The following is a 21,570-nucleotide window of genomic DNA, read 5'->3' on the forward strand; positions in this document are numbered from 1 at the left end:
GACCAGCAACTGAAGTTTTCCTATATATAGATACCTCTTCACACAGGGACTAAAAGATTCACTTTTCAATTATTTCTGATATTTCAATCAAAACCTCTAGGAAAGAGGGTTATTCTCCAGCAGACATCTAGAAAGAGACGTAAAAAAGTGAAATAATTAAAAACAGTGGAAAATTAATTAGGAGTGAAATTTTCTCCTAAAAGGAGGGCACACAGACCAAAACACAGAGCTATCACATAAGGAGACTGTGCTTAATTCTCCATATACAGAGATGACGTGGGTACTAAAAGTTAGAAAGATGCCCTTTAAGGAAAAAAAAAAAAAATTTACATGCTTCATCAGACTAGACATACTTCCTGATTGGGTCAGTTTCTTAGAGAGCAATCTGGTCTGGATTTCTGCAGTTAGTTTTCTTCCAACACCAGCTTCGATGTCACCCACTACACAGATTCAGAGGTGGTTGTCCACTGCCGTTTGTTAGAGGCCTGCTCAACGCCGAACAAGCATTGAAAGAAATCCCACAATTCAAGTCTAATGCAAATATTTAGATGTATTTTATGCATCTTTTCCATGACATTTATAAAGACAACTTGAAATATAATGCCATTTGGTAGAAAAGAATAATGATAAAAATTGCATACAATCAATACTTTTGTCATGAAGTTAATGGTAATAAAAATCAAAAGCAGTCCTGGCCATTCATCATAAGGACCAAAAATTATTAAGATTATCTAGGAATCGCAGACTAATTTAGGTTGGAAGGGACCTCTGGGAGTCAGCTGGTCCCAAGATTAGTTTCAACACTGAAGTTAAAGCACGTAGCTTAGGAGTTTGCACAGTTAATTTTGAAAATCTCCATGGATGGAGGCTCCGCAGTGCCCATGAGCAACCCACTCCAGTGCTTAACCACCCTCACAGTGAAATTTTTTCCTTATGTTCAACTGGAATTGCTTTTGTTGCAACATGTGCATTCTGCCACTTGCATTCTGTCTCTCCCTCCACCTCCAAGACATCTAGCCACATCTCTATAATCCTCCTTCAGGCAATGGAAAACTCTAGTAAAGATCTTTCTCTCGTTGTCTTCTCCAAACAAAGGTCCCACCTTGAATGTCACATGCTGCAGCCTCCTAATTGCCTCCAGCAGCAGCATTCCGCTGATCTCTCTCCAGTTTGTGAGCATCTCTCTTGTTCTAGAGGGCCCAGAACTGGAGATGATGTTCTGGAGGCAGCTTCAGAGGTGCTGAGCAGAGGGGAATAATCGTTCCCCTGACTGGCTGGCCACACGCTGCTGAGGCAGCCCAGTGCATGGTTAATCTCCATCGCCGCAAGGGCGCATTGCTGACTCACACTCAACCTACGGACTCCCAGAAAAGCTCCTACCTTCAGAGCCTTAATAGCTGCCGTTAGCAGCCTGACCTGTGCATGGAGCTACTTTTCCAGAGTGAGATTCGGCATCTGTTTCTAAGACTTGATGAGAGCTTCACCTGGCCTTTTATCTGTGAATACGGACACTACTCAGACTTTCTTTTAATGTTTTTAGTACTTTAATGAAGGATTGCAATTGCAAAATACTTTGTGATGACTGAAATCTGTACAAGCATACACAAATGTCCAAATCAAAACAAACTAAAAAAAGTTCAAAAATATTTCCCCAAAAAGGACAAACTGGAATTCATTTTAGGTTATAACATCTGAATTCTCGAAGTTCCTTTAAAAAAAAAAGGGGGGGTGGGGGGAGAAACACAAGTTTTTTGGCTACTAAACACATGAGCGAGTTTTGTGCCTGGCATAAGACTGTATACAATGATTTAAAATGACTAAAGCTGTCTCTCCAGTGGACGTTTTTCATTTCATTTGTTTGGAGAGCTCAGTTTCAATTTTATTGCACATCTGTTTCAGTAAATTGATTACCAGAGTCCAGAATTAACTTGTCCAAATAAGCGTGTAAGCAGCAAATAGGTATTATTTTAATTGGACATTGTGACAGGTGCCTATATTTCTACTGTGTTGTCTAGTAAGTCAGTAAAAGACAAATAACTTCATACAACAGAGTTTCTGAAAACTTCAGAGGTCAGAATTCAAGTATCAGGTGCTACAAGAATCTTTCACAAATATGTTTACTGGCCACTTGACATATGGCCTCCATCAGGAACTGATACAAATTTACATGTGCTGACTTAAAACTGTAGTATTGGCTTCAAGTACTCACAGAAAGGGAACTAACCTGCATATCAACCTCTTTAAATCCATGTTTAATTGAAATTTTATAGTAATTAATTTCTTCCCCTTAAAAAACGTTATCAATCTAAATGTGTTATTCTGCCAGTTAAAACACACTAGAAAAAGTCCCAAGTAGGACATGTTTAGCTTGTCTGACTAGGTTTCACAGACATTTTTCAACCCAAATTATGACACCGTGTACACATCCCTTTTTAAAGAAGAAGCTAAGAGTCATTTCCTCTCAGCAATAAAGCAATATGCCAAAATATACTTGTTGTAAACTAAAACCATTTTCCACCCTCTTTCAGTCCTAATGGCCAGATATTTTTCATTCCTAACTATCCTTTCCAGCGTATTTTCAATGACTCCTGCAGAATTACATTCACATATCACTCAGCATGAGTAAAATCTGCATCGGACAGAAAATTATGCAGATTTTTCCCAGTCTCTAACTTCTGCAAGAAATGTTTAAATATCTTACTATCTGATGCAAACAAGGTGACAGAAAAATGATTTTATTTCCCACCTCAATCAAGTGAAGCACACAGAAATTTAGAATTATACTGTATCAGCATATAAATGTTTAGGTATCTGGTACCAAAAGGTGCAATCCACAGTCCCTGAGGCAGGTAGCACAGATGCTTCTATCATGAGACACACGTCTCAGCCTAGAATTCACAAAAGCTAGAAATTAACTAGAAACAGTAAAGAAAAGACATATCTGAGATCCATAAATTGAAGACATGCATGATGGACGATGGAACTGCAATACAAGACAAATATTAAAATAATGACAACAAAAATATTAAAGTCACACAGACTGCAAGGAGTGGAAGGTTACAGCCAAACAATTGTATTTTCAAAGTCCCTGAAAGATACAGGCAGGGCTTTAACTTTTGCCAGCAAATCAGGGGTTATATGAATTATATGTATACTAGGCCACTTCCTGCTCAAAACCATACACATGATACACAGGAGTCAAGAGAAAAATCTGAAGCCCATCTAAATTTCCTAAGATACAATTGCTTCCAAGACGGGAGATCCTCCAATAAAGTCCAAAGAGTGTCCATTACCAGCTGATGAACTGAGTATGGAGTCACTGATTTTTTTTTTTTAATGTAACTGTAACAAAATTAAATATAATAGCAGCCTAATAATCATGTTACTGACTTTACGAGCGGGGGGGGTCAGGGTGGGGGGGAGTGGTGTGTGCAGGGAAGCAACTGTAATACTTACTCCAGAGGATCTGTTCCTGTTTCAGTCAGTCTGTGTAGTGAAGTTACTTTTATTAAACATTGTTTTCTTACTATTACACTTGTTTTCTCGGAAGATGACCTAAATGTGATGTAAAAAAGCAAAACATAACATAATGTAATTTAGCAAATGAGTAAATCAACAATCTATAGTTGGTTTAATAGCTCCATAAACTTTTTGTGCAGAAATATCTCATTAACCACGTATTTTCATTCTCTTTGAATACTACAATGCCATATTCACATTATACAATCTAACAATTAAATGAATGTCAAATCCTCAAATGCTCAGTTACCAGAAAGAAGAGGAAAGGAAAAAATATGTAGAAATAGGTATCATAATCATGAATTACATAGTCAAAACATTTTTAGCTGCTACAAATATTTTTAAATTTTTGTACACTCAATTTGGATCAGATCAACAGATGTCCATTGCAATTAAAGACAAAAGAAATGGAATAGAGTTGCCTTCACTCTCCTAACCACATCTTCTCTTTTACACTTTGCTGTAAGCTAGTTTTGGTTTTTGTTTGTTTGTTTTGGACTTTTTGGGGCGTTTTGTTTGTTTTCTGGGTTTTTGTTGGTTTTTTTTTAAATGTAATGTCACCTGTAGTTCTATTGTGGAGAATTTGAGTTGATGACACAAGTGATCCCAACTTCCTATTTATATTTCAACTTGTGAAACAGCAGAGGAAAGGTTCAATAGGTCTCTTACCAACATCCTGCAGATGTACAGGAGAAAGTATCTCCATAGAGCCAAGACATGATCTCCATTTAGCTCTACCTTGCAAACTAGGCTCTCAGCAAAGTGAAATAAACAAAAAATATTTAAAACTCCCTTGAGAAAAAAGCAGTGCTATCAGTTTGACACTATTATCTACAAGTTTGTAGGTCAAACCACAAAACACAAGGCATGTACCTACGTTCCTCCTCCCATAAACAATTTTTTTCTAAACCACGCTAAGTAGTCCACGCTGTGCTTGTAGAAACGCAACACAGTACAGTGATCAGGAACAAGGGCTGCATTTCCTCTGTCTCACGCAGGGCAGAACCCCTCTAGGGATCAGCATGTAGAGTACCGTGAAGCGACATAGATTTCTTCAGTGCCTTTGAGGGAAAAATAATTGCTACCCCATCTGCTTAAGTCTGAAAAAATTAAGGTACTGCTCCATGCACAACCTTTTGAAAATAATCTTGTGGTGCATAAAGGTATGAATTAGTCCAAAAACTTCTCATGATTAAAGACTAAGAGCCTACAGCAGGCAACAGCCAAAAAGGAAGACTAGAGAAATGCACAATAGTAGTTTTTGAATATCAGCACTGATACACTGGAAAAAAATGTGACCTTATTCCTTCCATATATCATACTACCTACCTGTCCTGGTTTTCAGCTGGAATATAGTTAATTTTTGTAAGTAGCTGGGAGCGGACACAGCCAGGACAGCTGACCCAAATTAGCCAAAGGGATATTCCATACCATATGATGTCATGCTCAGTATATATGGGGGGGAGCTGGCCAGTGCTGGGCATTGTGTATCACCCACTTTGTATATTCTTTTATAAGTACTGTTGTTGTTATTTTCCTCTTCCTTTGCTGTCCTAGTAAACTGACCTTATCTCAACCCACGAGTTTTACCTCTTTCTTCCGCCGATTCTCCTCCCCATCCCACCAGGGGGGTAGCAGTGAGCAAGCGGCCGCATGGTGCTTAGCTGCCGGCTGAGGCTAAACCACAACACTACCGATTTTATTAAGTTCATAAATGGGAAAAATGTGTAACACAGATGTGTTGTCAGATTTCTTGACTAAGTGCATTTGGAAGAAAAAAATAAAGATGAAAATCAAATAAGGCTGGCACTAAAAAAACCAACAAAAACCCCACTTTGTGAAATAACTCAAGTACCAGAAGAGAAAACAGGCAGTCGTTATCAGTGCTGCAATTTCTGCTCCAAGCAGAAATTGTCTCATTCTTTCCTTTCTCTTCACACCACACAGTGCAAACTGTGACCTGGAACTGGAGACTGGAGTCAATGCACTGGCATTGACTGAGGGGTTAAGCACATGCATAAAGCCCAGAAAATACCTAGGGTCCCTAAATTGTACATATTTAACAAGCCAGTACATTGTCAACAGCTCCTGTCACAGTTGATTAATTCCTGTGTTCTCCAGTCTCTTGCTTGCTATATTTCTGCTCGCTTCCCTACATCTCTCTGTCCTTCCTCCCCTCTGTTCTCACAGTAGTTTGTATCTCCACTGCAATTCAGACATGACATTGACAATAGGCCTCCTGCTGGTCCTCTGCAACCAACCGTACGCTGCAGATAGCTGGGGGAATGGCTAGCCCTCCAGATCTTAAAACATTTCTGACGCATACAGACCAACTACCCATTACTATGTTTAAGCATCAGAAACAAATCCTTCATTAGAGGATGAAGCGTGCAGCTTTATTTTTCTAGCTAACCAACTTTGCTCATTTTTTAGACCAGCAGAACAGAGGTTACAAGAGATGGTTATCAGCGTAACTGCAGATCACATCATGGTCAACCTTTCGTATGCCAGGACACTTTCTACCTTCAAAGCACGAGTGGAAAATTTTTCAAAGGCTGGTGACTATATTACCTAACGGACCAAGGTACAAACTCTGCTGGCCTTTTAATTACCATAAACAGTTAGCGAGAACTCCAACTACATAAGAAATACTCAAGCATAATCTCTGGGAACAGAGTAAAGATCAGAAAGACGAAGGAACTGCCTCAGGTAGTGAACACAAACTGGACACTCTGATGAGCACACACCTCTTCCCTACTACATCTCTCTGAGGAATGTGGGAAAAATAGAACTGTCACTTGGACGTTACCAGCGAGGTCTCCTTTACGGGTCTCTGCTGACTGTGAGCTCAGCCAGAACCACAACACAAAACCACCTTGGGCACTTGCCCTTTGGTCCACACCGATACCACCTTCCACACAAAGTACCACCAGGGAGCTAACAGAAATCCTACTCCGTTTCAGCCTACAACTTCTGCATGAGAAGTTGTATTTTGAAAAAGAAACACTTTTTGAATCCTTTCATTACACCTTTACTACATACTGTTTTTATGCAAATCATAACTGTTTTAGAAAAAGCATTAACAATCTTACAAAATAATTCAGAAATCATAAAATTGTGTGGTGGCAATCAAAAATGCCTGTGACAATACAATAAAACTTTCTACAGTTCTATAGCTACCCTCTACACTTCTTTATGTCCACAGAAACACTTATGAACATATGACCAAAAAATTGTACCACAAGGGAAGAGAGAGGAAAAATGTACAAGAAATTTTTGCCTGAAACTTCTGTGAGGCATCTAATGTAAAACAATCATAAGTCAGGGAAGTAGGCCACACACAAAGTAGCGTGGAGGGGGGAAGAAAAAAAAAGAAGAAAAATTAATTCATAAGCAATATAAGATGTCACATAGAAATTACTGGGCTAATTGTGGCCCTGTGGTCTCCTACTCTATAACAATTTCTAGACCCACCAGACAGGCTCCTCTGTGATTTCTGCCAGGGCACACAAGGAAACCATTTGTTAGAGAGGATATTCTGGGTTTGCTTTAGGATAAGGAACTCTGAGTGGATCAAATGACACGATATAGCAGTTTCTTGAGTATCTCTTACTCTGGAAGAACGCATGGAGGAAGGCATCAGGACCAGCGCTGACAGCACTAGCAGGTGTTTTGGACAACGATACATAGAGAAACGTACAGCTAGGGTATTTTAGAGCTTTTGGTTCATATCTTCAGCTACCTCAAAGCTGTCTCGTGCATTTCATGCTCTCAACAGCACTGAAGATTGGACAAGTGAACATCAAGCTGAATTAGCTGCTGTAGCATCCATTCAGCATTGAAGAAACTCACCATTTCTCTGAGTCTGAGACAAGAAGGGGATTAACCATCAGCAATACACCACGTATCAAATGAAAAAAATACTGAGAAATATAAAGCAACATTCTTTTCCCTCCTTCCTCAGTCCTAAGTTTCAACAATAATATGCACAAAATTCTTCAAGAACTTCCAGTATCAGTAATTAAGCCATTACAATCCAAGTTCAGGAATTAAAACAGTGAGAAAAAACTTGCAGCAGTGCACATTTGGCTAAATCACAGCAACTTCCCATTCCCACATACTGCACATCTCAGTGCAAATGTCAAAAATGCAAGCTAAAGCCTGAATCTGAAAAAAGTATTTCCTATATACTGCATGGTGTTGTGTGTAGACTGATCCAAATGGTAGAACTGTACATAAGCATCAACCTAATTATGCAGTGCCATAGTCTCTTCAACGACAGAGATCAGTTTTGAACTTTTAAAGGTGGCGCTTCTTTCTCCACTAATATCTAGAGACCAACTATTTTATTGATAACGGACAGCGTACTGTTATACACACAGCAGTGTTCTTCCTTGTGTTCTACTTTCACAGATGATGGTGGCTGGTAAATAACAATAATATCCTTCAGTCACATGTCTTCATTAAGAAGAACTTGATATCATTATTACATTTATCCAGCAAGTGATTCAGAGCAGGAGTTCTGTACTCACCTGCTATGAATCACCCTCTAACGAAGCCAAGTTCGCTCTACCCAGAGAGCCAGCCTCACTAAGCTATGGCTCACCTCTGTGAAATCCCCTTCGGCATCCAACGGGCTTTTTCAAAAGAAATTTATACTCACACAAGCACGTACTAATATGCTTTACAATAAATCAGATTTTTTTTTCCACTTGTTTACACACGCTGCTGAATTCCTTTCAGTTTAGAACTGCAAGACAATACTAAAAAGATCTCGAAAGTCTTCATCAACTCTATTTTGAAAATACTGATTTCTAGCAGGGTGCCACTTACTGACATTTGAACTTAATTTCACAGAGGCAGGGGGGAGGTGGAGGAGGAAGGGGTAATTCCTCTTTCACAGTGATATATCCTGATGGTGCTCAGGGTTAAGTAACCCAGTAATCCTCCTACTCACTGTAGTTTACAAGTCAATGTGATTGAAGTAGTGAGGCAAATGACCATCCTTTGTCCTTACAACAAAGTCAACAAAAGAGCAAAAGACTTAGGGCTCTTACTGGCACTGGAAAATGAAGGACCTTCGACTAAAGGAGCAAAGAACATACTTCCAGATGGCAAGGCATCTCCTGCACTATTTAGGATCAACAAACAAAAACCTAAACAAAAATAATTTATTTTCCCAGAATGATTCAACCGTTTTTCTTCTGCTCTGCCACATTCAAAAGAAATGCCTCTGGGCAAAGCAGAAGGGCAACACATCACTGTTGATGAAGCTTACCAAAAAAGACTCCAGTAGATGGCAAATTTTTCCCCTCTCATACTGTTAGGCAACCAATCATTCTCTGATTTGAGAGCAGTGTGCTGAAATCAAGATTAGCAAAGTCTCTGTAGGTGGGAGACCCTGCAAATGTGCTCAGCATTAGAGAGGGCTGGCTGCCAGTGCTGATAACTTATAATGACAACTCTAGAATACCAAAACATCCTAGGAGAGATTCTGGGCTGGAGAACGTACTAGAGAGTATAGTTCAAGAAACACAAAGTTCTAGGCTGCACATGACCATTTCATGAAAACAGCAGTGTTTTTATGATTTCAGATGACTCACAAGTGCTTAGATTTACTTTATATCGATTCATAAACATGGAGTCAAATGAGTAACACTTCCCAGTTCATTTCCAGCTCCAATCCAGTTTAGGGCACAAGTGATTACCCAACTGGTTCAGTAGCTCCAAAGCTGGTGACAAAGAAATTAATAGTTTAGACTCATCTGTGCGAAGATATAAGTTCCCTCATTTCCTCCCAGAGCCCACAGACCACTTATACTTCCAGGCCAGCGATGAGGCTTTTCTAAGTCTGGGTCACCAAATCTGGCTTACAGAAGTGAAGAATTAGAAGCCATGATCACAGAGCAGTGCTCTTCTTCCAAGAATTCCATACTTATATGTGCATGCACACATACACAGTGTGAAGCTCAAAGGCTTGAGGCTGAGCTAACTTAACCACTGAGCAGCAGTTTTGTCAGGTGCAAACAAATCTACCACCCCGCACAAACCCTTGTGACATCTACAGAGATGTCTGCAAGCATTAATGAACTGCCAATCAACTGGTCTGCCATCACTGCGCATCATCAGCAGTCATACTACTAAAATTCATCTTTCTGAATACTAAAATACATTGCAAGCAATAATAAAAAAATTAATTCTGCATGGATTTTCATTACATCTAAAGCAGTATTTGAAAACAGAAGTCTCAGGGAGGAGGGTATTAATTGCCAGTAGCATAGCAATTCCTATGTGAGATGTCAGCGAAGCACTGGTTCTTTTGGTCGTGTATCACACCACAATTATGCCCCATACTTCTGTTTTAAAACCTACTTTTGAAGCTAAGTTGATTATTGGGCATAACACAGAACACAAGGACTTGTTAAGGAACAAAATTACCCCCACACCATCATTTTTTGATAAAGAAATATTCATTTAATGAGCTCAAGGCCATTTTCAGTCATTCTAAAGTCTATGAAGTCCTTCTCCATGATTTCCCTCTGATCAGCTGAAGCTCTGAAAGATTTAAGGTGCATAGCTCTCACTGACTAGGCATTTCCTCAGAATTCAGGATACCTGAATATGGCCCTTATTGTTGATGCATCTTCTACTCACTAGCGTGTCATAGATGTCAAAAACACTGCAAACCCCCCTGCTGTTCAACCCAAAAGTTACTAAATGAATAAATACTTACTTGCGTTTTTAACAGAGAAAACAGTCAGTCTTCATCTGGGATCTGCAAAGATCTTATTACAATTTAGGTACTTGAAACATTATTAGTAGGACTACTTGTGATTTCTGTTTCCTTGTGATGTCTTCTGTGTACTCTATTTTCTTTACTACTTTCACATGCTGATGTTTTACTTCCCAGTTACATTCTGTTAAATGCCTAATGTGGTGAAACTATGCAAATTTTCTGTTTAGTTCCCAAATTCTGCTTTTTGTCATGTGCATGTTTAATTTTATATAAATGAGAACACATTAGAGGAGTTAAATAGCAAGACTAAATAATTAATTTTTCTGTAATTAATTGTTATGAGCGATTTTGTGAAGCTCCTTCCCACTCTTCTCCAGATACCAGTTTAAAGGCTTTGTTCTTTAAGATCAAAACAAACTCCAAAACGTGGATTGCAAGAGATTATGAACAAACACAGTAGCATCTAGCTAAGTGTACTTCAAAGACATGCTTCTGCGGTCCAACTTGCTGTTTGATTCCAAATATTACCACATGATAAATAACAACAGTATTTCATCACTAACATCATATATATAGTATCTGAAACTAAAGGTAATCACTAAGAATATTTCTGGTGATGAAGAAGGACAAATGCAGTTTACTTTCAGCTATATCCAACACTCAAAAGCAAATCTATTAAGCTCTTTTAGGTAATGAAACACTGTGCATTTTAATTTGCCTTTACTCCCCACTCCCCCTTTCTTTCAGGTAGTGAGACTTCTATTGCCTCATGCTCTGGTGCTGAAAACTCAGTATGTTATCAAAGGACTTGCATGTTACATGCCAGAATGTACAAATTCAGGTTCTCAGTGTGCGTATGGAAACCCTCCAAGAACCTCAACTGTGTTGCAAAACAGAAAGGGACAGTATCACTAGGGGAACATGGAAGCAAGATGAGCAGAGTTTGAAGAAAGCAGGGGCAGCCACCCTCCTGCTCATATTAGCTGCTTGACAGCAAACCTGATATGCATTTAAAGGGGTGGGGAAAAACAGGCAAAACTGAACAGAAAACTAACAGCAAGCCTGAATAGCAAGTTTGAGCTTTTGCTTTAATTTTTACACTTCCTCTGAAACACTGAAATGACAGAAGCTTTACAATATACCTATGTCTTCTAGCCCCTAAGTATGAACCTAAGATTGGCAGCACAATGGCAATCAGTGCACAGATTACAATACAGTATGTATGTAGGAGTGATTTTGAGACCAAATTTTCTAATATAAAATTAAACAATCACTTTCCCAGGTTCTAATATAATCCTTTGCATTAATATCTGTATTTATAACAAGATTATTACACTGAAGAAAAAATAGTTAATGAAAGAGATAAAATAAAAGCTGCACTGCAATATATGTTGGTAGACTGTCTCCCTTAATGCCTCATTACTTAAAAGTTCTTGATCGTCTGGTACATCCATTATTTAAAAGTATGTGGCCATCAAAGATTGTCTCTACTTAGAGCTGATAAATAATTCCTAGCATCACCAACAATTTGTTTTAAGAAACAAAATCCCCCTCCATATTAATAAAATTAATTGAGTGTCTTTATGAAAGTTACTATCGATCAAAACCAGGAAGAATAATTCAACAAGTATGCAGCTACCAGGCTCTGCTCATGGATGTTTGGTTGGGTATTTTGAGGTTTGGGGGTTTTTTTTCAGAAAAAAAAAAAAAGTAAAAATAGCAAGTGTAATTTCAGCATGACAACTCATACTCTTACATAACTTAAGAAACCTAAATTTGCACTACTCCCAGGCTAGAAGCAGGGGAGTGCTTGGCTTATTTCTGACAGAAGTAAAAGCTTTTTGTGGCATCAGGGTACACTGCAGTGAGAAATTTACTTCTATATTCTGAAAAGGAACAGACCAATAGTAGTACTAGAGCTGTAACTTGCTCCAAGTACTCCTTTCAGTGCGTTGCCATGTGTATTTCCCTCAGCGAATTTCACACAAGGAGTAGCAACAGCTATGACGCCGTGTGATAGCAGCACTGGCAGAACACAGAAACACTGGAGGAATAAGCTTCCTCCATAAAGAGAGCAATCTACTTGACAGATCTCGAACACAGGTGAATGACTCCTTACCCTTAGTATTGTAGATGCTAATGGTGAATAGAACTGCTCTAATCAGATTAAGAATAATTCTATTCAAATATAATTATATTCTGTATTCATTCTGTATTTCTATGATCAAATTGCAAAGCAATTCCTGACACTGAGATGAACTGTGAACAGCAAGATGGAAAGAATAAAATACAACCCTCTCAGCTTTCTGTGCAACATCTCTAAGACCACAAGACCAAAGATGAACCTGACAGAGGCTGGACTGAAAATGATGCATTCTCTGACATTTTCACAGGCAAGGTGTGGAAGGACTGAGGAGGCAGCAGATGCATTCTGGATACATCAGTTTCTGGCAATAGGCACCTAAAAGCTCTCTCTGCCTCTGATAAATGAGAATGATCTGCTCCTTCTTCCAGAGCAAACCACTAGAGAGACTATCTTTTGACAACCACTTCACTACATTAGAACAACTGTTCCAGAGCACGTTGCTTCACCTCCAAACAACAGTAGTAGTAAACAAGGTATATAAATCTGTGCACATAGAAGAGCACTGGAGCAGCAGCATTTGTAGTTAAGAAAGCAATTGTTAAAATATGCCATAAAATCAGAAATCAAAAAAGCAACTCTTACGAATGAAAGCAAGGGCTTTTCGGTTTTCACACAAACAGTAATGGTTTGAGCATGATAAAAATTTCTCACCACCACACTTAACAGCAAAAAAGTAATTTAACAAGGGGTGCAAGTCTTCAGGAAAGACTCAAAAAATATTCGCCTTAACTTCTTTCAAATTCTCTCCCATGATAAGTTGGAAAGAAAACAAAGCCCCTCTATAATCCTATTTTACTTCTCACAAGGAAATCACAGGAAGAAAAGTACATCGCAGAAAAAAAGAAAATTAAACAACACTTAGGCCATTTTACTTGCACCCCAAGAAATTTTTTGTCCAGTTAACTGGGTGTCTTCATCACCAAATTGTAGACATATGAGCTGAAAGTTTCAGGAATGCTGCTGTTTTTGAAGATTCCTTCTTACATAGGAGGTCTAACCCACCACACTGCCTGTTTTTCAAGAAAACTGCCATTACATAGGTGGAAACCCTTTATTACTCCACAGAGTTAAAGAGTAAAAGCAGCATGCTACTTTCCTGGCCAACAAGTCTCAATTAAACTAACAACGAAGCAGCAACTTTTGGCATCAAGAGGGTGGAAAATTTTCATAATAATTGGTATATATTAGGTCTGGTTCTTTTGAGCTTTATCAGTATAGCACACACAGCCTGTGCGCCTCATTCTCATGAGCCAATAACCCCAGAAGATTAGCCTTAAGCAGTGATATACCAGTATTTTAAAAATCAGCAAGTAGTGATGGGAAGACAAAAGGAGCCACCAAATGCTGAAGGCCTCTCTAAATCCTGTAGTTGCATGCCATAAAAGTTGACAAGTTATCAAAGTACAAATGAATCTGAAAACAGAGCAACATGATTTGTGAAATTCACGTTAAAAAGAAAGTAACTTGAGGACACTAAAATGATTAGCTGCAGTGATAGACTAAGGCAAGAATTGCTCTGCCTTCTCATAAAATTTACCTAGAAGTTAACTGGAACAGGAATATTAACTCAAGAGAAAACAGCTATAAATAGAAGGGGGTTAATCTTTCAAATTTTTATTCCCATGATAACAATACACTAAAGATTCTAACTTTTTAATCCTTTAATATGACGCTTTAAAAATATTTTAGCTCCTGTACTATGGTCTGCTGCTACCTACTTTTTATGAATAATTTCTCCTTTTTTTTTTTTAAAGTACAATAAAGGAGATTTTCTTTCAACAAAAACATTTTCACAGATACTAGGCAAAGCTGTGTATTAGCCGGGATGACTATATGTAGCCACTTAAATGGATTTTTTTAAATGAGGCCACTTAACAATATATTTACCTTTTCCTTGTGGTAATATAAAGCACATAAAACCGATTTGCTATTCATTTCAGCTACCATAGTTGCTACAAAGTATTTTTCAATTAAGCATTTGCATTAATCCTAAAGTAGCATCTCACATACTTTAAGGCCCATGACAGTTGACATTGTGTACGTTCAAGGACATGAACACAAGAAAATTTTACCCAGCAAAGACACTGACAAAAGAAAAAGTAACTGTCTCATCCTTAACACACAGATGAAAACCAAACTTCTCTAACCCCAAACAGCAGTTGCATGACACACTTGGAAACAGAACCTAATTATTACAAATCCCTAGCCAGTGCTTTACTCCCAGTATTTCTTACCCAAGTAAACTGATGTTGAAGCTTTGGAGTAAAGGAAAAAATACAGAGAGAGAAATTCTTTATTTAAAAAGTAGAAATAGATAAGGACTTTTGTAATTTTGAATATAAAGTAAGTTGTAATCCAGCGTATTTGCCATGACAGAAATTATGAAAACACCCAATATATGTATTCAATTTCAAAAGATATAGAGCTGCTGCAAATCTTGATGAAACTACTTCAAATTCAGATGAGAAATGATGAGGAAGAGACTTGACTGTGGTCTTAACCACAAAATTACTTGAATTTTTTAAGTTATGTCTTCACATTCTTACAACTCTTGTTTTTACTGAAGAATTCAATTCCTACTAAATAACCTTTCCTTTTTATGCAGTACTTTTCTGCTATTCTTAATCACTGTAGCTCTTCATACATCAGATTTATTTACAGCACCCAAAAGAAGTAGAAATTACTGTAGTTATCAAAACAGACCGCCATATAAAAATAAACAATTTTTATGTATTTGTGTTAGTTGAACTCTAAGAACTTAGGTAGAATCACATCAAGTATTAAAAAATGATACCCTAACACTTAAAGCAAAAGTTCAGTAAAGAAAAATGCTTTTATTATTACTCAGGTAAAAAATAAAATCATTATGTTGAGCTTACTAACATTTTCAACATAGCTCAACAGAGATCACCTAATCCAAGTGTAAAAAAGCATTTCTTATTAAAAAAACATTACTTTCTTATATTGTTACCAGTAGTAGGAGACATAAAACAGTAATTCCAAAGTGCTGGGGAAGTAAAACCGGCCTAGGATGAAGACTCACCATGTTCCATACAGTTTAATACACATCTTAATCACAGTATCTCTTTAGCATTTGAAATTTTGCAATAGTTTATTATGATTACAAACTATGTATAAAGTTATTCTTTAAAGAAAAGTTAGTTATGTAGATGGATGCAGATTATCAGTATATTAGAAAGTAATTTTTTATTGTTAATAAAATATAAAAGGACTTTTGTCAAAACCATTGTGTCTGTCTTACATGGATATTAAAAAGCTGAACAATATCAGCCTGCTGAGAGCAGATAGTCAGTCCCTCCTCATTTTTACTATTAACAACAGAAAGTAAAGTCTCTTTTTTTGCTAGCAAGAGGTTTGTGCCAAAAATTAATGTACTGTTTGCTGCTGACAATCTGCCAGACTAATGATGCTTTTCTTCACTCGAGAGGGTTCAGAAACTACTACTCACTTTCCACTCAGCATTTATCACAGACTCCCAAATACAGTTCTCCCATTAAAAGAAAAACAAGACAGCTCTTCTCCACACACATACACACATCTCTTCACACTTAAATTATTACTAGGAGTAAATAATTTAAAATACTTCAGCAGATGCAGACAAGCGATCTTCACCTCCTGATATTACCCTAATCCTAATGTCATGGTGCACGTAAGACTCCCATGAAACTTCCATTCAAACCTGGCATAAGAAAACGGAAAGAATCATAGAATCATTTAGGTTGGAAAAGACCCTTAACATGAGTCCAACTGTAAACCTAACACAGCCAAGTCCACCACTAAACCATGTCCCTAACTGCCACATCTACACATCTTTTAAATACCTCCAGGAATGGCAACTCAACCACTTCCCTGGGCAGCCTGTCCAGTGCTTGACAACCCTTTTGGTGAAGAAATTTTTCCCAATATCCAATATAAACCTCCCCTGGCACAACTTGAGGCCATTTCCTCTCATCCTATCACTTGTTACCTGGGAAAACAGACTGACACCCACCTCGCTAGAACCTCCTTTCAGGTAGTCGTAAAGCTACATTTCAAATCTTATTTCGTACTAGGTTTGGGCTCATTATTGGGTTTTTTGTTCTTGTAGATTTCTATAAATTAGTAACAGGACTTACATTCTACTGTGTCTTACTGACATTTGACCATTTCATATGCCTATATGGACTGCATACACAGGTATGCACTCTGTTTTACTGCTGTCTGTATGCTAAGTACTAACTCTTCTTTGCCTAGAGGATCCCTGGTTATGACTTGGACAATCCTTAAATATCTTCACTGATGTCTTTAATTGCACCCTTAGTAGGGCATATAGATAACTAGATAGTAAATTCAGAGATCCTCCTCTGTATCAGCTGAAACAAAAGGAAGACACTCAGCACTAAAGGCTAGAAATACAAATACTCCAAGCCCACATGATTTTCAGAACACCGCACACTTGGAGAGTCCCAAAGGCCTTGCCTGCCTTAGCAACACCTGTTCAAGTCCAAAAGGGATCCGGAGGAAAAGCAGGCCTCCCAATATCATGATTTCTACCACATCAACCCCCACATCTCCCTGATGTACCTCTAGTCCCAGACTGCTGAGCCCCTACCACAGCAGTCCACTCTTTTCCTAGTCTGGACCTCATCTGTGGTTTCCGTCCCTCCCACAGCTGTCACCAAAGAGTCCTTTTTTCTGCAGTTTCCATTTTACAGAACGTTATACTGTGTAAAGGAGAAATTATTTCTAATACACATCCTCAGGACAGGACCCCACAGGGCACTATAAAGAACACTAGCCTATGCCTCCAAGAACCAGCAGTCTAAAAAGACAAGACAGAGTGAAGACTTACACGTGATTAACACACAGGTCCTTAATTTCTTTGGGGGCTGGGAGGGAAATAATGGGGGATCTAGGGAAAAGGAATAAGCCAAGAGTAGTAAGTTTAATGATGGACTACAAGAAGGAAATAAAAAAAAGTTAAAAACCAGGAATACTGAAAGGTGGATGAAATGGAAAAAAGTACAAGCGTAAGGACCAAAGTGCTTTTCAAAAACAGAGGAAGGAATTTGAGGTGTGAAGCCGATCAGGAAGGGTATACAGTGCCCAATATAATTTTTAATAAACATTTTATGTGCTTCTTTCCACCACATCAACTTTGTACTTAGCTTTGAGTTTCTACTGACAACATTTACCTTTGTTTACCGTGTTCTCCTCTGTGTGTAAGTGTGTCTGTACCCTTGCGTGTATACACAAACCACAAGCTAACTTACGGCCTTCTCGAGGACACAATACTAAATAGCACTACTCACATCACTGGCAGAAAACCATCCCCCTGCAGTACTTGAAAGCAGCCTTTTTGAGGGTTATGTGTAGTGACACAAATGTAATTAGTTTTTAAAATCAGGTATGCTTTATATTATTCTGTTATTAACATTCTACTCTCATGAACATCAACTTGTTAACTGAAAAAAACAGCACATTTCGAAATATCACCTTTCATTCTTAGAAAATAAAATGATGCAACGACATCAAAATCCATCTCTCAAGCACCTTATTTACAAAAGATAAAAAAGGCATTGCTCAAGAGATACCAGGAGAACCTCAAGCACTACAAACGTAACAGATTATTCTATTTTCTCGAAGTTGTTCGGTTTTGGGGGTTTTTTTTTTAATATTCTCCAAACCATCTATCTACTCTGATTTTTAAACTGCTTCTAGTACTATGTAGCTGCATACAAACAACAACTTTTCCACATTAAATCTGTCACAAAACCACTCGACAGCAGGACTGTGAGCCTCTTACGACGTCAGGTCAATCCTACAGAAAGCCAGCTATTGCACATTCCACACAAAAGCCTTCATAAACAACTGACTATTCTCACACTTATTTTTTAAATATTTCATTGCTTTGTTAAAGATACTTTCTGTGCACAGACAACAAAGGACTTTGGGAAACACTGAAAATTAGCAAATGCTTCATAGCAACACTGTATCATAAAACCAGAGACACACTCATGTTTTTATTAACTGACAACACAAACCACAAATGCTCCCATTACTTCCACAAAACTATTTATCTACCTCTACTACCCAAACAAGCTATTGCGCACATGCTGCCAGTTGATGCAAACTCAAAACTTACATCATCTAACTCATCTTTGAGCCCACTCACAGGTTTTCGGTTTTTAATCCGGCATATACATGGTGCCTGGGGGCAAGGGGAGGACAGGAACGACCCAAAGCAAGAGCAAACACTGCAAGCTCCTAATGGACTCCACATCACTTCAAAACGTTCATCAGTTCCAAATTAATGCATAAACAAAAGCCTCTGCTTTCTGCTCTGGATACAAGAAATCTGGGAACAAAAGCCTCAGAGGAACATTGTGAAAGGAAGTTTAGACTCTTCAGTCTAAACCTTCGGTAGTCCCCAGAAGTGAGCTTCAAAAGATAGTCATGAGAACACACTGATTACTTGGGTCTCATAAAAAGAAAATAGAAATCACAGGGTTGTCACCTCCTCCCCTCTTACACGTAAACTCATGCAAAGAGGAAAGATACCATAACATACAGACACAAAAATTAAACCCACAGATTCTTTTCCATTACAGGGCATATCTTTCCCATTCGATCATCATAGTTCCTGGGGGGATTAAAAAAAGTGTATTTATACAGCTATTTTATGTGCAATATTCACAATTCTTCATGATCTCTTAGAAGTGCTTTATTTTTAGAGGCAGATCTATCCCATCAGGTCAACTCACTCCACCCCTACCCCAAGGAACTATACCTCATTTGTTCAAATTTGCTGTTAAAAAAAAAAAAGTAAAGTAGTAAAAAATCTGGGGATCATTTATCAACCTAACATGGGATGTAAAACTGTTCAGCATTACAGCATCACACACACTTAAGTTACACAAGGATAAAACTAGACATTATCTCTGATGGAGTTCCTTTAAGATATTTTGATGCAGAATTCACAAAGCTATTCTAAAAATCAGAATAACTATTGCAAATAATAGCAAGATATTCTGGAAACAGAAGAGCACCCTTTACAATTCAGTTTCATAGTGAAAATTTAATGCAACACTATTTATCAAAAATATGCCAGTTTGACAATTTTGTAAGAAACAAAAGTAAGCTATGAGTAGCAAATTTATATTAAGTATATTTTGCATCAAAAGAAAAATTATAGTACTCATAATTCTTACGCTCTTTTTAAAGTAAATACAAAAAATATTTCTATATATGTAAATTTAGCTCCAAAGACACAAAATTACTCCTGAGTTCAATTAATTTACAATTTTAAGTCAAGAGTATCCAAGGTAAGAAACTAAATAAAGTTCTCACAGCTGTCCCCCCTCCTTTTTTTCTTTTTTTTTTTCCTCCTCCTTTTAAGGCAACTGAAAAAGATGTGGGGCATTCTTCCCCCCATGGCCAACAGCCATGAAGTGAAAGTAGCAAAGATGGTACCTGACAACAGTCTGGGCCCTCTCTTTGCATACCACCAAATTTACGAAAGGCCATACTCTGTAGCATGCTAGCAATTAAACTTTGCCTACCTAAGACTGCCAAAACCACAACAAAAAAACAATGTGCACACCCTCCTCCCCCCCAAATTATCAGTGGGAGACAGTACAATTGCTCCAATTTTACTTCTCAAAGGAAGCTTTTTGGACACATCAGTGTCGCTATTTGTTTCTTTAATCTTCTGAAGCCAGTGTGTAAATTCAATTATTTTGGTAGCTACTATCCACAACCATTTGCACATGAGGGCCTCACTCTGCAACTCTAACATATGTAAATGAAACCACATTCCTGAATTTATTTCCACCAAAGGTTGAGATATGAAGATTTACACATGTAAATTAGGCAGATTGTAAAATAGATTGGTCAATGTTGCACATTAACTAACTGGTACTTCAGGCATTATACAAACACATGTAACCTTAACCTTGCAGAATCTCTGATTTGTGATTTTTGACAGAACCACCACTTTCTTACCTGCTGTTACTTCTGGACCGTAAGTATATAGCTTACCAACCCAAAGCAAAACCACCTGATTACAAGTTACTACTGTGATTCCTAAAAATTAATTTTAAAAATCTGTTAAACTTCTAATGTGAGATGATTTTTGCCACCAGATCTGATTTGGTTCAAAACAAAACACACTGAAACGTTCACATGGTGAGTGATTGTGAGGACTAATAGCACTGCCACAAAACAAATTGTTAATGCACTCAGGCAGTAACACTGAAATTTTTTAGCTCTCTGTGACTCAAGTCCTCATATTCTGAGGCAAATGAATTGAGATGTAGAACGTAACACCAGGTGTGTCGATGCTCCATGGGTATCAGTTTGAGTTCAAACACACGTTTACTAAAAAGACCCAAACAAGTAAGCTTTTCTATATAACTGTGTAAATTATGCTTATTTCAGATTTTTCTCTCCTCGACTGCCCGTTGTGGACAAGGGTTAACTTCATAACTTAACGGTCTGCTGCTAGCAAGTGTGGCAAGTCAGAAAGTCCACCTGAAACCAAAGCAGCACCATGGACTTTTCATAAAATACAATGCCACATTCCACAGCCCAACAACCCATGTATTTATTTTCAGATAAGTTAACTGGTGGCAACTTTTAGAGAACCAAGGGCAAAGCTTCCATGTGTATCTCTAGATCTATGAAAAAGCACTTAAGCTACTTGAACTCCGTGCCTCTGGTCACTGAAACACAATACCAGCTTTCTAGCTAAACAGCCAAAACACAGGAATGCATTTCCACCCAACTTCTAAATAATAACAGTTAGTATTTTTCCTGCACTCTCCTTGTATATATAGCATTCGGACAGCTTGTATTTTTACTGGATTTTGTTTTTAAGTTTCACGTTTGCGAAACAGAGCATATTGCAGACATATGCAAACTTCAAAAAAAGTGTGCAACGTTTCACAAGCCTATTGATTCTACGTTTAACTTCCAAGAAAGGGAAAGGAGTAGTGAAATCATTGAGAAAAGGCAGGATACATTCTCTCTTTACTGTATCACGAGAATCAAAGAAAGATTTATATATTTTTTAAGAAGGCTTTCCTACACTAGAATTTGGATTTCTGCCAAATGTCTATAGACAATTGGAGAACTAGTGAATTTATAACATCAGGAAGTGAAACCTGAC

The 21,570-nt window shown here is 37.9% G+C and overlaps 1 protein-coding gene across 6 annotated transcripts in view; it reads right to left on the bottom strand.

Annotated features, from left to right (window-relative positions):
* PIK3CB (phosphatidylinositol-4,5-bisphosphate 3-kinase catalytic subunit beta) overlaps positions 1 to 21,570 on the bottom strand; it is a 111,188-nt gene that overhangs the window by 55,002 nt on the left and 34,616 nt on the right. For 3 of the 6 annotated variants that reach the window (XM_054835218.1, XM_054835215.1, XM_054835217.1), the window contains one exon: positions 3,457 to 3,555. The exons of the other annotated variants lie outside the window; for them this stretch is intronic. The gene's annotated coding sequence lies outside the window, so the exon portion shown is untranslated. The remainder of the gene's footprint in view (positions 1 to 3,456; positions 3,556 to 21,570) is intronic. 6 annotated transcript variants of the gene reach the window in all.

This window comes from Grus americana, chromosome 9, assembly GCF_028858705.1.
Source record: "Grus americana isolate bGruAme1 chromosome 9, bGruAme1.mat, whole genome shotgun sequence".
NCBI classification, from domain to species: domain Eukaryota; kingdom Metazoa; phylum Chordata; class Aves; order Gruiformes; family Gruidae; genus Grus; species Grus americana.